Raw genomic sequence first — 14,213 nt, forward strand, 5'->3', positions numbered from 1 at the left:
CAGATTTTTACAAAGCCTGCCCATCAAAATCAAGATGTTGGCTATGTAGATTTCCATGAGTCGGCGATGGACATGTACTAGGAAGTCCTTTCTCATGGATATCATTCATACTATGTTGGGGAGCTTCTTGGTAATAGAAATGCTTGTTTAAGAGCTTTAGGCTATACGCCATGTTGCTTAACATGTGCCTTATTGCTACTTCACATTGAAATTCTGTGGGTGTTCTTAAAGTTGAGGATATGGGTTACTGCAGATGGTGGTTAAGAAAGCAGCCACATTTGACTTTTACCTAGAGTCTGTGCTTCTTGGAAAGATCTATGATTCTATATGGTACTGAAGGGAAGCAGTGGGTTTGTTTAGTATACATATCATCCAATAAGAGTAAGATTCTGACTTGGATGACAAGAAGAAATTTTTCCTATGATGGAATTGCAATTTGGTTCTTGTTGAAAATTGAAATTATAGTCTTGCTCATGTGTGATGTCCTGATTGTTTTTTATTCTTCCGTTTAGTGTTGAAATTCCTGTAATCCATAATGATTGTGAATGAAGTGCAGACAATTTGCTTTTTCACATTAAAAGTTCAGTGAAACTTGTCCTTTTCTTTGGGTTATTTACAAAATCATACCCAGTTTTTTTAATAATTCAAATTCATACCTAATAAATGTTATAATTCAAAATCATACCTAGTTTCCTCCTTATCCAAATGCACACTCATCATAATTATTATTGTTTTAACTATAATTAATAATCTTTTGTTATAAATTTTTACCCAATTTACCCTCATTAAATCTCTCTCTCACGAGGGTAAATTTGGTAAAATTTTAAATCAACAGATTATTAAATATATTTAAAACAATAATAATCACAATGACTATTGATTTTGAATAAGTGAGCAGAAAACTAGGTATGATATTGAATTACATTATTTATTAGGTATGATTTTGAATTACAAAAAATCTGGGTTTGTTTTTATAAATTTCAGAGGAACTTTTTATTCATGTTAAGGCGACTTTCAAGGAATCTGCCTTGATGAGAAACGATGTTTACCAAAAAGATGATGGAAATAATTTGTTCTAATAATGGCGCATCATCCTGTCATCTTGAACTTGCAGGTCGGTGGGAGCCGTCCACTAAAAACTGGATGGTCACCACCTCTCAGAGCGATCAAGCCTTTTATCATATCAATCTGAATATTTTTCCTTAAAAAAAAACGTAGTAGGCTATTATAAAATGCCAGTCCTATCTAATGCTTCTCTTGGGATGCAAACTTGGGGTTTCGACCTGAGTGTGACATGGATCCAATCCATATTATTAGATATGGGCAAACCGTGACCAAATATGTGTTTGGTTTGGAAATTATGGTTGGCCTTGTTAGGCCTGATTCAAACTCAGGTCTAGATTGCAGCCTGATTCACCAAAAATTGATGAAATGTTGGTTCATATATGAAGCCCTTGAGATCCCCCCTTCTCACCACTGAGCATGCCCAGCTTTGACCTTCCAACAAGGGATGTCATTCGTGGGGTTTGAACTTGTGATGTCCCGTCAATTTGGTGACATTCACAAGTCACCCCTACCAGATGAGCGGAGCCCTTATGGGCAAAGCGCGTCTCTTTTTCACTGGGGTTAAAAATGAACACCCTTGTGGGATTTGGGTGGTGGGGCGCACGTACTAAATGCGAATAACTATTTTGATGTCAAAATTGAATAGCACACGCCCCTCCTAGGGAATGACTTTTCTTCCATTTTGTCGTCTGGATAGGGATGGCAGTGGATTGGGGTGGGGGGCAGGGGGACAAGGACTCCACCCCCACCCTGTCTCAAAATCCTACCTTCAATTCCTGCACGAGTCTTGATTTTAACCTCTATCTCCGTTTCATGTCCTCCATCCCCGAGTTTTATGAGGTCAGGACAGCCACAGTAAGTACAGCAGGGAGAGCGAGTGCGGCAAGTTTTAACCAAGGGAACGAATCCCAAGTATTCGTACGCCTCTATAAAAAGGAGACAGGTGGCCTTAGGCAACTAGGCGACCGGTTTTTTTCTGAGTGATACCATTTGTCTGCTTCTGATTTTGGGGGAGATTCGATGCGCACCTCCACAAACTGCGTGAGATAGAAGTTTTTCCTTCTCTCTTCTACTGACTCGTACCCCACAAAAAGAACCAACAGAAGCAGGGAAAGAGGGAGGATTGGGATTGTTTTTGGGGTCACAGCTATGGCCTGAAAATCCTTGTTGGTGTTGATGCCTTTTGTTCAGGAGGTGATTCCATGAGAGTTTCCCCCTGCAACTTCCTGTTTCCTGGTTCCAACTAGCTTCTAGAAACCCCCCTCTGTGTGGGTGCTCTGGCACTTCTCTCTTTACTCTGTTTTGTGCACCAAATAGCCTCCCTTCTCCTCCTCCATTAAAAGTGGAAGGTACCCATCATGTTTCTGCTGTCCTGTCTTCGGTTTCTGATGGAGTTGGCAAGTTTGCTGGTGAGAAGGTTGAGGTGGAGGCCAATTGCTTAGATGGGGTACCCAGATTGTGCTCAAAAGTAGCTTGAAGAAAGATGGAATTTATGGTGGGGTGGAGGATGGAGTGGACAAGGGGAGGGTGCAGTGGATGGATTTCCTAGGAAGAGAGTTGGTTGAGATCAGGGAGTTTGAGGCCAGGTCATCACTTCTTTTGGTTCATTTTTGTTGTATTCATTGCCTTCTTTTACTATATTTTCCTCGTCTTTTTAATTTTGAAGGTACCAACTATGTGTTTTTATATAATTTCCACGTAAATGATCTTTTGTTGGCATGTATTTACCATTCCATGAATGTGAGTTACTTTTTTTATGGTTTGTCTACGTGTTGATTTCTTCTGCATAACTGTGAAGTTTCTTCTTTATGGTTTGTGCTTGTATTTATTTCTTCTAAATAACTGTAGACTTTTTTGAAGAACAGTTTGCCCAGGATTATTTTGGACAACATACACTCAAAGAATAATGGTATACACATCAGTAGGAATTGGCTTTATAAACTTGAAACTTTTCCAGTTATCCTCAAGTGGAAGTGATTGGATATTAGGTTTATGCCACTTTGATTCCCCCCTTGAAGGTCTGTTGGTGATCCAAATTACAGATAAAGTATGACTCATTGTCTTATTGCCTACGTGGACAGATTCTCTTTCTCTAGAAAAGCTGGCTTGTTAGAACTAAGCATAAACCTTGCCATTGAATTTGGAATTACCATGCGATGACCATGGTTTTAGTTTCCCCCTTGTTTATGAAGATCGGATATGACATTTTTGAAACTGTTGGGCTTATCAAAGAGCTGGAGTTGTTTCATAGGACTCCTCTAGTTAGTGTGACAGAAGTTGCATTCACGATAAAGAACATTGTTAAAATTGCCGTTTTGTCAACTGTTAGTGTCTTTCATGTTATCATATTTCCTTTGATCACATCTATCTGCCTTCTTTACATACCCTAAGGCCATGCCAAATATGAGTTCTTGTAGAAATAGTTGATATCAAAAAGTTGATACCTTTTGACTCATCAATGAGTTCTGATTCACGTTAGATAAGGTGCATGCCTACATGTGTCAGTTTGCACTAGGGATATTTTCTCATAGGACTCCCTCTCAGGTTCAACGCATATTTGAAGTTAGTACTTCTGGTGAATCTCTTGTTTAATTGCCTGTGCAGCAATACATATGGTGACTGGTGTTTTTTGTTTTATGAGAGTTGATAAATAGAAAATCTCCTGGGATTCTGATCATGTTTCGAAGTGTATGTTATGAAAGCATGATAGTGGCTCTTGGATGAGGGGCCTCAATCCCTTGTGCCTCATGTTTGATGCTGTTTACATTCTCGCATAGAGGATGGCCATAAGTTGATGACATTATGAGGCATGTCGATGTGCCCCAAATAATAGGTCAAGCGTATATCACCTAAGACACACTTGATACAAAAGAAAATGTCTCTTACCTATCACAGATTGATTTCTTATATCCTTTTTACTTTGCAGGAATTTTACATTGGCATGCCATTTTACTATAAGTCTATAACTTGTATTCTGATTTCCTGGTGGCTTACAAAAGTTAGCTTTTGGGGTTTTCACTTCTATTAGGTTTAAAACTTCAACTTTTTAGTCTTTGATAAAATATAAAAGAGATAATGGGTGTTATGACTGGGGGTAATGTCTAGAAATCAAGCTAAAATATGCGGCTGCCATCTTTCACAATTGTGCACATTCACGAATTTAACAATAAAAAAGGATTTTGGGGGACAAAATCTGCCATAACTCTAAAGATGGCAGCAGAAAATCATGGGACATTTTTTTTTCCATTATGTCTGTACCGTAACGCAACCATTTCCCTATAAGAAATGACCATCTATTAGGATGCTTGATGGCACTCTGTTCATGATTAAGACTAGAGAATTCTGAAGTTCTTGCTCTTACGTATTAAAATTGTGGAATCATTTTGGTGTTGAAAATATCACTAGCATTCATAATTTAGTTAGCATCTAAGAAGTAGCTGTTGGCATATTTTCTGTACACTCATGTGCCTGTGTGTGTGTGCACCCACACACACACACACACGAGCATATCCGCAACTGCATGCACATGCATACACATATATATTCTGCAAAACATTGTAAAATCTAATGTGGATATACAATTCTAATCACATTTACTTTTAAACTTTCAAACTTTTCTTTTGAGTGCCTGTTCTCTTTTTTTTTTTCAGAAATTTTTAGTTAAATGATATAATATTAGGTGGTGTATATTTGGGATATTCTCGTTTTATAACTCTATTAAAATTTTAACTTAACTTTTTTTGTAACAGAAAGTGAATTAAGTGCTATTTATCATAATTTTAAGGCCTTTGAAAAAGGTATTTTTCTCAGGGCATATCTTCAACCTGCTCCTACAGCGCTCAATTGTTGATGTTAATATGCTTGTGTTGGAAGATTTAAACTTGATGAAAATTATGTTTTAAGTTTGACTGGTAAGACAAATTGAGAGATGGATGATGCCTGACTATTAGACGAAGATTACATAATTTTATGAGCTATTAATAAGGGTTTTAGAGAAGGGTGAAGGGCCTTTGCATCAGTGGAGCATTTCTTTTCTGAATGGCTATTGAAGCGTTCTTGTGAAGCCTTGATTTCAAGTCCTCTTTGTGAATGGTCTGCTAAAAGTTACCCTTAACATTATTCCTTATCAGTATTCTCATCAGCAGGACTTGTTTAAGGGTATTTAATCCTTAACACCCTTAGCATGAGGTAATCTAAGATTTTGGTATAAAACAATCAATTAAATCCAAAGTTTGGTAATGGAAATAGCTACATTTCTGGCATAATCTTTTAGGTATATATGAAGATTTATCTGACATAAGATTGAGTATAGCCATCAGATATTATGTTATCTTAAATATTAGCCTCTTAAGTATTCTTCTAGAAAACCATCATGGTCTCCAATTACTTCTTTACATGTTATTCGAATAAATTCAATCCATCCAAAGTAGTTTGTGCTAAAGCATCAAATTCAAAGCCCTTGAATTGCAAATGTGCAAGATCAAGATAGTGACCCTTTGATGTTAGGTCTTCTTCAAGATTTGGAATAGTTGATCCAATTCCCGATTTGTACAGGTTCCATCAGCATTGTGGAAATGCAATCTGAGTCCAGTCATTCATGTAAATCCCTGTTCAGAATCCAGCATATGGCAGTTACAATCATCTGTGTTTTACATTTTTTTTATAAAATTTTCTTCGGTGATGATGGATGAGTTTTCTAACTATTCTATTTCTTTGATGCAGTGACTGGGAAGATTCAGATGATGATGAAAACAACCACAGGTGCTTATGTGTTATCCAATGAACCAATTTCTGTTTCTTCCTGTAAGCATAAGTCACATTTTATTCACACTGTAATCTTTCTTTACAAACTGGTTTTTTCATATCAGACATTTTGCCATGAGCATTCTTTGGATTAAATGATTTACCTGCACTTCGCAAAATTCATGTTTCAGCAATTCATTTTTTTGTATGATAGTTCTAATCAGGTTGATGTGAGAATTTGAATTCAAATCTACTTTTTTTTTGTCTTTTTGTTTGGGGGCCTGCGCATGTTTTAACTGGCTAATTTTAGTGGTAGCTACTGTTAAAACATCACTGTATATCATTGCATGCATCTCATCAGCAAGTAATATTGAATTCTGAGAAACCTGTATCTGGAAAAAGATTGGGCTTAACTGGTTTTTTATGCTGCTGCTTATTTTTTCATTCTTCACATTTGCATGCCTTTACTACTATATGAACAAAAGCATCATGGAATTTGATGGGTGGATCCTTACAGGTTATTGTCTTATCCAAGTGGTCTGAAATTCAAGCCCTCGTGGTTATTCCTCAGCTTACTTCAAAAAAAAAAACATCTAGCTTGATTTTTTTCTTCTAAAATAGGATTTGTTTATGCTGATGTTAAAGTGAAAAAGTGTTGTGTCTGAAATTTGTGTGTGCAATACATGAACGCATGGTTGTCAGGGAGGGAAACAGAAGCAGGAAACGTTTTGGAGAACAGAAATGAGGAATCTCTCTCTCTCTCTCTCTATATATATATATATATATATATATATATATTTATATATATATGATAGTTATACAATACGATGGTGGACACTCATGGTTTCATACATCTATCCACCAAATGGTAAATCTAACTATACAGATACATTTAGTATAGTTATTTACTATTTTAGAAGGTTTTATCATGTCTAATACACCATAAGATTCTATTTTTGTGAATGTGAAAATCAACGGCTCACAATTCATGAAAATAAGGATAGTTTAAATTTAAAAAATGGTATAAAACATCGTATTTGAGTCAACTTTAACACATAAAAATAATAACTAGAACATGTTAAACATGATCAAACGGTTAAATTTTGTTTTTGAAGCTTATATCTATGTAAATCAAGTGTGTACCACCATTAGTTATGAAATTAGGACTGGTAAACGATGTAAAACCACCCGACGAGATCGTCGGGTAGGGAAGGTAAAAAAAAGGGGTAGACGGTTCCCCTATTTGCGGAAACACCTTCCCCATTTCATCACAGCGGGGATGAAGATAAACCTCGCCCCCACCCCCACCCCCACCCCCACGATCGACGTGTGGGGTGAGGTTTATCCTCACCCATCGTGAGGGCCCTATAAAAAGCCCTCACGGTGAGCCTTCTTGACCATCAATAAACAGAGAGCGAGAGCGTGATGAGTGAAGGAAACAAAAAGGGAAAACAAGAAAGAGTTGCAGAGAGAGGGGGAGATACTTACCAGAGATCATCGTCGGCGACCGACAGGTATGCATTTTCTTTGTTTTTTGGTTGTCAGAGGGCCGACAACCAACCTTGTTGTCGAGAGAGAGAGTCGACCCCTCTGCATCAGAGAGGGGAAGGTCGGGAAGGGGTCGTGCCCCTTCCGCCTTTTTACCTAGCAGGCCGACTTGAGTCGGTCTGGGTGCGACCTAGACCAAATCGAACCAAGTAAAAAAAAATTCAACTGTACCGGTCCGACTTGATCGTACTGAATCAGACCAAACTAGTCGGGGAGTGAACTAGACCGGATCAAGTTTGACTAAGACCGAGTCAGGACTGACAGGGTCTCGGTTCCCTGTTTGGATCTGGTCTAATCTGGAGCAGACTGAATTTGGGTTCAGTTCGATCCAGTTGGTCTGAATTGATCCAAATTGAACTGGATTCAGATAAAATTTGGGTTTGGATCCTATCTGACAAATCTGGATCCAGATCAAAATTGGATTTGATTCAGAGTAGTGTTGGATCTAGATCAAAGTTGAATCTGGATCGAACTGGATGGATCAATTCTAGATCCAGATCAGATCTGGGTCTGGATCCATAACATAGCTGAATCTAGATCCAACTCATAGCTGGATGGATCAGTTCTGGATCCAGATCAGAACTAGGTTTGGATTAAGTCTGACAATTCTGAATCTAGATCAAAATTGGGTCTGGATTTAGTCTGTCAGTTTTGGATCCAGATCAGAATTGGATCTGAATTCAGATAAAGCTGAATCTAGATCCAACTCATGGCTTGATGGATCAGTTTTGTATCTAAATCAGAATCGGGTTTGGATCTAGTCTGATAGTTTTGGATCCAGATCAAAACTAGGTCTGGATCCAGTATGTCAATTTTGGATCCAGATCAAAATTGGATCTAGATCGAGTTTGTGATTAATTATAAATTTTGAAAATCCAACTGAGTTTTTAAACCAAACCCAGGTGGGTCGAGACTAGATTCAGTATACCTAGTACTCTAAACTCAGACCGAACTTGTTGTAACCTAGGATAAGTCAGGTCAAATCGTAAGACTTGAAATAATCAAATTACGTCTAGGTGTATCCAATATCCGATTAAGTAAAATGGACATAACTTTGCACTCCAAACTCAAAATAGAATGAGGTTTGGTGCGTTAAACTCGTATCGTAAAGGAAAATCTTCTTGTCCTCTAGTTTTGGTCAAATTAGGGGCACACAAATTGGGATTTGATGAGTCAACTTGGGAGGAGTATTTTGATAATTTAGTCAAAATATAAAGAAGTTATGTGTATTAATATGAACATGCTTGTGTGATGATCAAATCTTATTATTAGAGCCACTTGATACTCTATTGCGACCAGAGTACAACATTCGTACTCGAGGTAAGAGATATTATAAGTAATGTTAGTTGTGAACAAACCATATTGTGTTTCATGTTATTATTGATGTTGTATATTAGAATGTTTAGAAATATAGCTTTTCAGTGTAAGCATGATATGCATAAAATGACTATGCATGAGATTATTGCAATGAAATGATTATATGCATATGTTAATCATGTTATGCATATTAGAAAGAGATTGTTTTTATGATAATTTATGTTATAATTTGTAAATAACATGCATTGTGATTAGCCTTGAGTCTCTTAAATCTAGTCATGTCATGTGAATTTTATATTCAGATTAGCATGCATAACCCCTTAAATCTCGAAAGTGATGACCTGTAGAAATGACTATCTGGTTTGCTGCTAGAGTACAACCACTATGGAGAGTGGACCGCCAGTGATTTAACGATGTAGCGACTCTACTTCGTTGCATACTTAGTATGATACAAAGTGTGAACCCTAATATCATTCTGAGATTGAAAGTGAGTTCCATTGTGATTATTTCACAATATCACTTGTGGAATAACGAGTGAAAGATGAGCTTGAGCGTAAGGTTCAATGTAATGAACTTAAAATATGACTTAGGATTATATTCACACAATATCTGAAACTCTAAACAATCATGGATGGTTGAAAGTCATTATGGTTAAGATGTATCATGAACCATGCCTAGTTTGAGTTTGAGCTTGAGCCTGACCTCCCGACTAGTTACCGGCATTGTCCTCCGTGTTGTTTCGATGTAGTGCATGGTGACCCAATGATCACTGAGAGTATATGGTTCATAGTCTGGTCAACAATGTAGAATTTGAGTGTTCTACATGGGTTGCTACGCCCATAAATGGCTATGACTGATATATCCGACCTAGTGTTATAGTTTGGTGTAAGTGAGTGTTTAATTAGAGAGTTAAGGAAAAAATTTAAAATATACAAATCTTGTGTGGTGTGTCAAAAACTAAACTCAGACTAGGAGCTTAGAACCCACTACTGTTGTAAGTTAAAGTCATTTATTGCTTATGGATATTCTTTACTGAGTTGTAGATTCACTCCTTGTATAATTACAACTGTAGGTTCTAGGCATACTAGCGCAGTCATAACGTGATCGACTACAACTTTACAACAGAATATTTGTTACTTTATTTTCTTGTCATTGAATACTTATGTAATCATTATTTTCGCATGTTATGAATGATAAACTTTGTGAAAGAAATTGAGTTATTAGAAAAAAAAAATTAGCCATGTTTTCTTTGTTTAAACTCTGTATGCTTTCTCTTTAGGAAGTAATACCAACCGAACTTGGACTCGCAAAGTCCCAAATCAGGGTGTTACAAACGAGCTGAACGAGCAGAGCTTGGGTTGTTTGGGCTCTAGTACCACAACTCGAGCTTGGCTCATGAGCTCTTCACGAGTCGAGTCGAGCCCGAGCTTGGTGCGAACCGATCATGAACTTGCTCGTTTCAATTAATTTTTTTAAGTGTTTTTAAGCTTGATAATATATAAAATATATAATATACAGATATATAATATGTAAAACGAGTTGAGCTGAACCAAACTGTGAGCTGCTCATCTTGTTTCCTAGCCCTAGTTAGGGGTGTCAACGGGCCTAGTTTACTCGGACCTAACCCGAACCAAACCCTATAGGGTCCGGGTATGGTGATAAATAAGAAGACTCAGGTCTGGATCCAAAAGTCCGATTAATACATGGAACCGGGTATAGTTTGTGAAATTTTATACCAGACCCAAACCCGAACCGAGTTTCGATTATGGCCCATAAGTTTTCAATGTAAAAATGATAAAAATCTGGTTTTACATGGTATGGTCCAAGTTTGGTTCATGTAGTTCTTATTGGGTCCAGGTATAGTTTTCTTATAGTGGACCCTGGTCTGAGCCCGATACCATACCTGAAAATCTGGTCCAAGCCTGGTTCCACCTGGTTCGAACCAAACCTGACCCATTGATATCGTAGCCCTAGTTATAGTGGTACAGTAGCAGTGCCCATATATATATATATATATATATATATATATATATATATATAGAAAGAGTGTAATGGGTAGGTGCTAAATGAAATATGTTAAATGATAGGTGCTAAATGGGTTTTTCTGCTCTTTGGGTGTTTTTTTCAAAGTTTTGACCCACATAAATGTGTTAGGCATGGTCAATTTACGAGGAATCCACACCTGGATCTTGTGTTTTTGATGAAAAAAATGATATTTGGAGCCTTGAAAATTTACAAAGATTTTGGACTGTTGATTTTTTGAACCTTATAAAAACCCACTCATGAGCTTATCCCTATAAAATCAAGTACATAGACCACATCTGTATGGTCAGAATTTAAAAATAAAACGATAAAACCTGAAAAACCCATTTAACAAGTATCATTTAGCATATTTCATATGTATGGTTGATGTATATGCGATTCTGGGTATGCATCTTAGAGACCTCCCCTTCCATCTGATCAACGTTCACTCATCGGTGGTGTCTTCTAGTCCAGCGGATCCTGGTTGAGCTCGGCTTTGTTGTTTGTTTCTATCTGTCTGTAGTTTCTTTTTCTTTAGCTTCTTATTTTTCTATTTTCTATTTCTGTTTTCTTTCTTGTTCGGTTCATGCGTTCAACATTTTGTTGATCTTCATGAGTGGTAATGTTGATCTTCTTTCGTCTCTCTCTCTCTCTCTCTCTCTCTATATATATATATATATATATATATATATATATATATATAATGTCAACTGTTTTTATACAAAAAGATTTTTTATTTAAGTGAAATGCATAAAAAATGTATTTTTCATACAATGTAAATAGGTTCAAAAGTGATGGAAAACAGGCTTCTCATACGATGCCTAACGTTTTTCCCTTGAGTTCTCCACAATTTTCTTACACAAGTTTTGAAAACGTTGGTTTCCACTTTCCACATTTCAGAAACGGGGTTTTCCACATGCAAGTGGAGTTTCTGGTAACCCTGGTGCAATGTTTACCAAGGATCTTTAGTTCATCCTGCTTCATGCATGCTCACACTCACACTCACACACACAGAATAGTGCTTCACAGAGTTTTGATTTCTTGCTAGATTTTGGCATTTTTTCTCCAATTCCAATATTGCTTTGTGATGACAGAGTGAGTCCAAATTGTTGGATGTGGGGACTGCTTATTCGTTTTTTAAGGACATATTCTGTAGCTTTGGGAGCTGACACATTGTTGCAGGGATCCAGTTAGTGGGTGAGCATATTTCATGAATAAAAGTGATTTGCATAAGTTGTTTATGCATCTTTATAAAGGTTTCACTGAAAAGTAAGATTTTTGGTTGTATATTATGAGTGTTAGTCCACTTGAGAGAGAGAGAGAGAGAGAGAAATAGGTGAATGGGCACAAGGTACAAAAATTCCCTTCCTTTAGTTTAGTCTGAAGCTTGCTGGTCACTTCTTTCTCACTAAGCAGGGGTGAGTAGCTTTGCTTGCTAGCCTGAATACTTGCTGCATGATATAAGAATTAGCAGCAAGATAACTTTAACTGATGGGCTCTGCTAGGGCTTGTGTGTCGCTACTCCGGGTTTACCTCACAGGAGGGCAGGCCCATTAAGTGACCCGGCCCTAGGCCTGGTCATAAAAAAGAACTTTGATAAGGAGTGAAGAACCTACACCCATAGTAAACCCTGGGTGGCAGCCTGGTCTACAAGCATCCTCACCAGGTCAAGTCAGCGAGGATCGAATAATTCCTAAACGTCTAATCGTTTCTTACACTCGGTGGTATCCTAAATTTCACTTCTCTTTTATCTTTTTGTGTCAAAATTAAAACCTTTGTCCATCTAATGATTAGGTTGATGCAAAATTTTTATAAAAACACTTTTCTGGTGTCAAAAAAAAAAAAAACTAGGCGTTTCTGTGTGTTCTCTGTTTTGTACTCTCCTTGTTCAAAACAGCAGTAAGGGAGCTTATGTTTATAGAGTTTCTGCATGCAAGAATATTAAGCACCAATAATATATGCATTCATTTCAAGGTCAAAGGTGGGTGTGCTCTCCGATGGGCCACACGATCTCAACGGTTTACCAATCAGAAGCCTGTCAATGTGCGGTCTGTGACGAGGAGGGCAGGTCCCTTCGCCTAGCAAAAAACAACAACAAAAAACTGCTGCATGCATTGTCATGCAAGTGAAGAATAAACCTTTAAAAGTTTTCCTAAAAATGAAGATGAGTTTAGCATAAAGTCGCTAAACAAAGTAGGCACCTTAGTGGCCATAAAATTAACTAGCTTCTACCAAGGGGTGCTCTGGTTGTCTGATAGGAACAGCTAGTGCACGTCACCTTGTATTGGGACGTTGCTAGTTCAAATCCCAATGGTATTCTTGTATAACTGGTAGGGGTCTGCCTAACCCCAGCTTGCCTATCAAAAAAAAGAACAACTAGCTTCTATCAAACCATCTAATGATTGGGTTTGGCTGGTTTGATAAATTCTTACATGGCAACCAAGGGCATTTTCCTCAACCAAGTACCTCTCTGTTCCTGTAACTCTGTGAAATGGTTGGTTACTTATTGGAATCACAGAAGTTTTAAAGTCTAGGCAGTCAATCTCTTAATAGTACAGTCGTCAGTGGGTTGAAACCTAAGAGATTAAAGGAGCTAGGCAAACCTAACCAAGACCCACTTTTAAAAGCTAACCCTTCAGTCATGTGTAGTAATAAATTAAGCAGGCTACACTTGTTTGACAACACGGGGAGATGTTTTGGACAGCTTTCCAGAGAAAGGGTAGCCGTGGAAATTCCCCTGAGCCCCTACCTCAGACTATGCTATTCACCCTACTGGGCCTGCACCTCGGTCTCAGCCTGTTTTAAGTAGGTGCAGGATGTGCTCATGCCCAATAGTTAAGCCCAACCAGCATGTGCAGTTGTATCCTCTAGAGAGAATGCACATACTTTTTATTACATAAAAAAGTAGTTGATGATTTGAGAGAGAGAGAGTGTGTGTTCATGTATAGGTATGAAATTTCATATTTCTAAAAGGTTATGAGGAAAAACCAGTTATACGTTCAGTAAATTTTGCAATATTTTATGCGCGCTGCTTATATAGGGGAACACTAATTGCATCGATGAATTACTTATACAGTAATACCTTAGGAAGAGCCAGTTTCATGCTTGAGATACGTTTATGTAAGGTAACATTCCTTCTCAGGTGATATGACAGCAAGCTGAGTTAAGTAGGTCTGGTAAATGGTCCGTTACCAAATGTAAAGTGTTCAAGCTTGGTTCATTTCTTGTGTTAAGCAGATCTGAGCTTCAGCATGAATAGCTTGAGCTAAACGAGCCAAACACTAGCTAGCTAAATCATTTACAATATATATACAAAGAGAGAGAGAGAGAGAGGAAAGTGGTAGCTGTGCAACCCTTATGTGTGCAGCTACCATGGGATCACGCTGGCCGTCCATCTCTGGGCGTGATGGATGGCTAGCGCAAAAAAATGCAAATAAAAACACTGAAAAGTGAGTTTTCCGCATCGAAAAGGAATTATCAGCGCTCAGAACCGCTGCTAAAGCCTATAAAGGATGTGC

The 14,213-nt window shown here is 37.7% G+C and overlaps 1 long non-coding RNA gene across 1 annotated transcript; it reads left to right on the forward strand.

The window, feature by feature from the left end:
- The first annotated feature begins 1,903 nt into the window (after positions 1-1,903).
- LOC149831704 (uncharacterized) lies at positions 1,904-6,069 on the forward strand. Its single transcript, XR_016433309.1, has 2 exons — positions 1,904-2,651; positions 5,788-6,069. It is a non-coding gene; the product is annotated as an uncharacterized LOC149831704 (long non-coding RNA).
- The last annotated feature ends 8,144 nt before the right edge of the window (positions 6,070-14,213 follow it).

This window comes from Nuphar pumila, chromosome 7 (assembly GCF_984573655.1).
Source record: "Nuphar pumila chromosome 7, dmNupPumi1.hap1.1, whole genome shotgun sequence".
NCBI classification, from domain to species: Eukaryota; Viridiplantae; Streptophyta; class Magnoliopsida; order Nymphaeales; family Nymphaeaceae; genus Nuphar; species Nuphar pumila.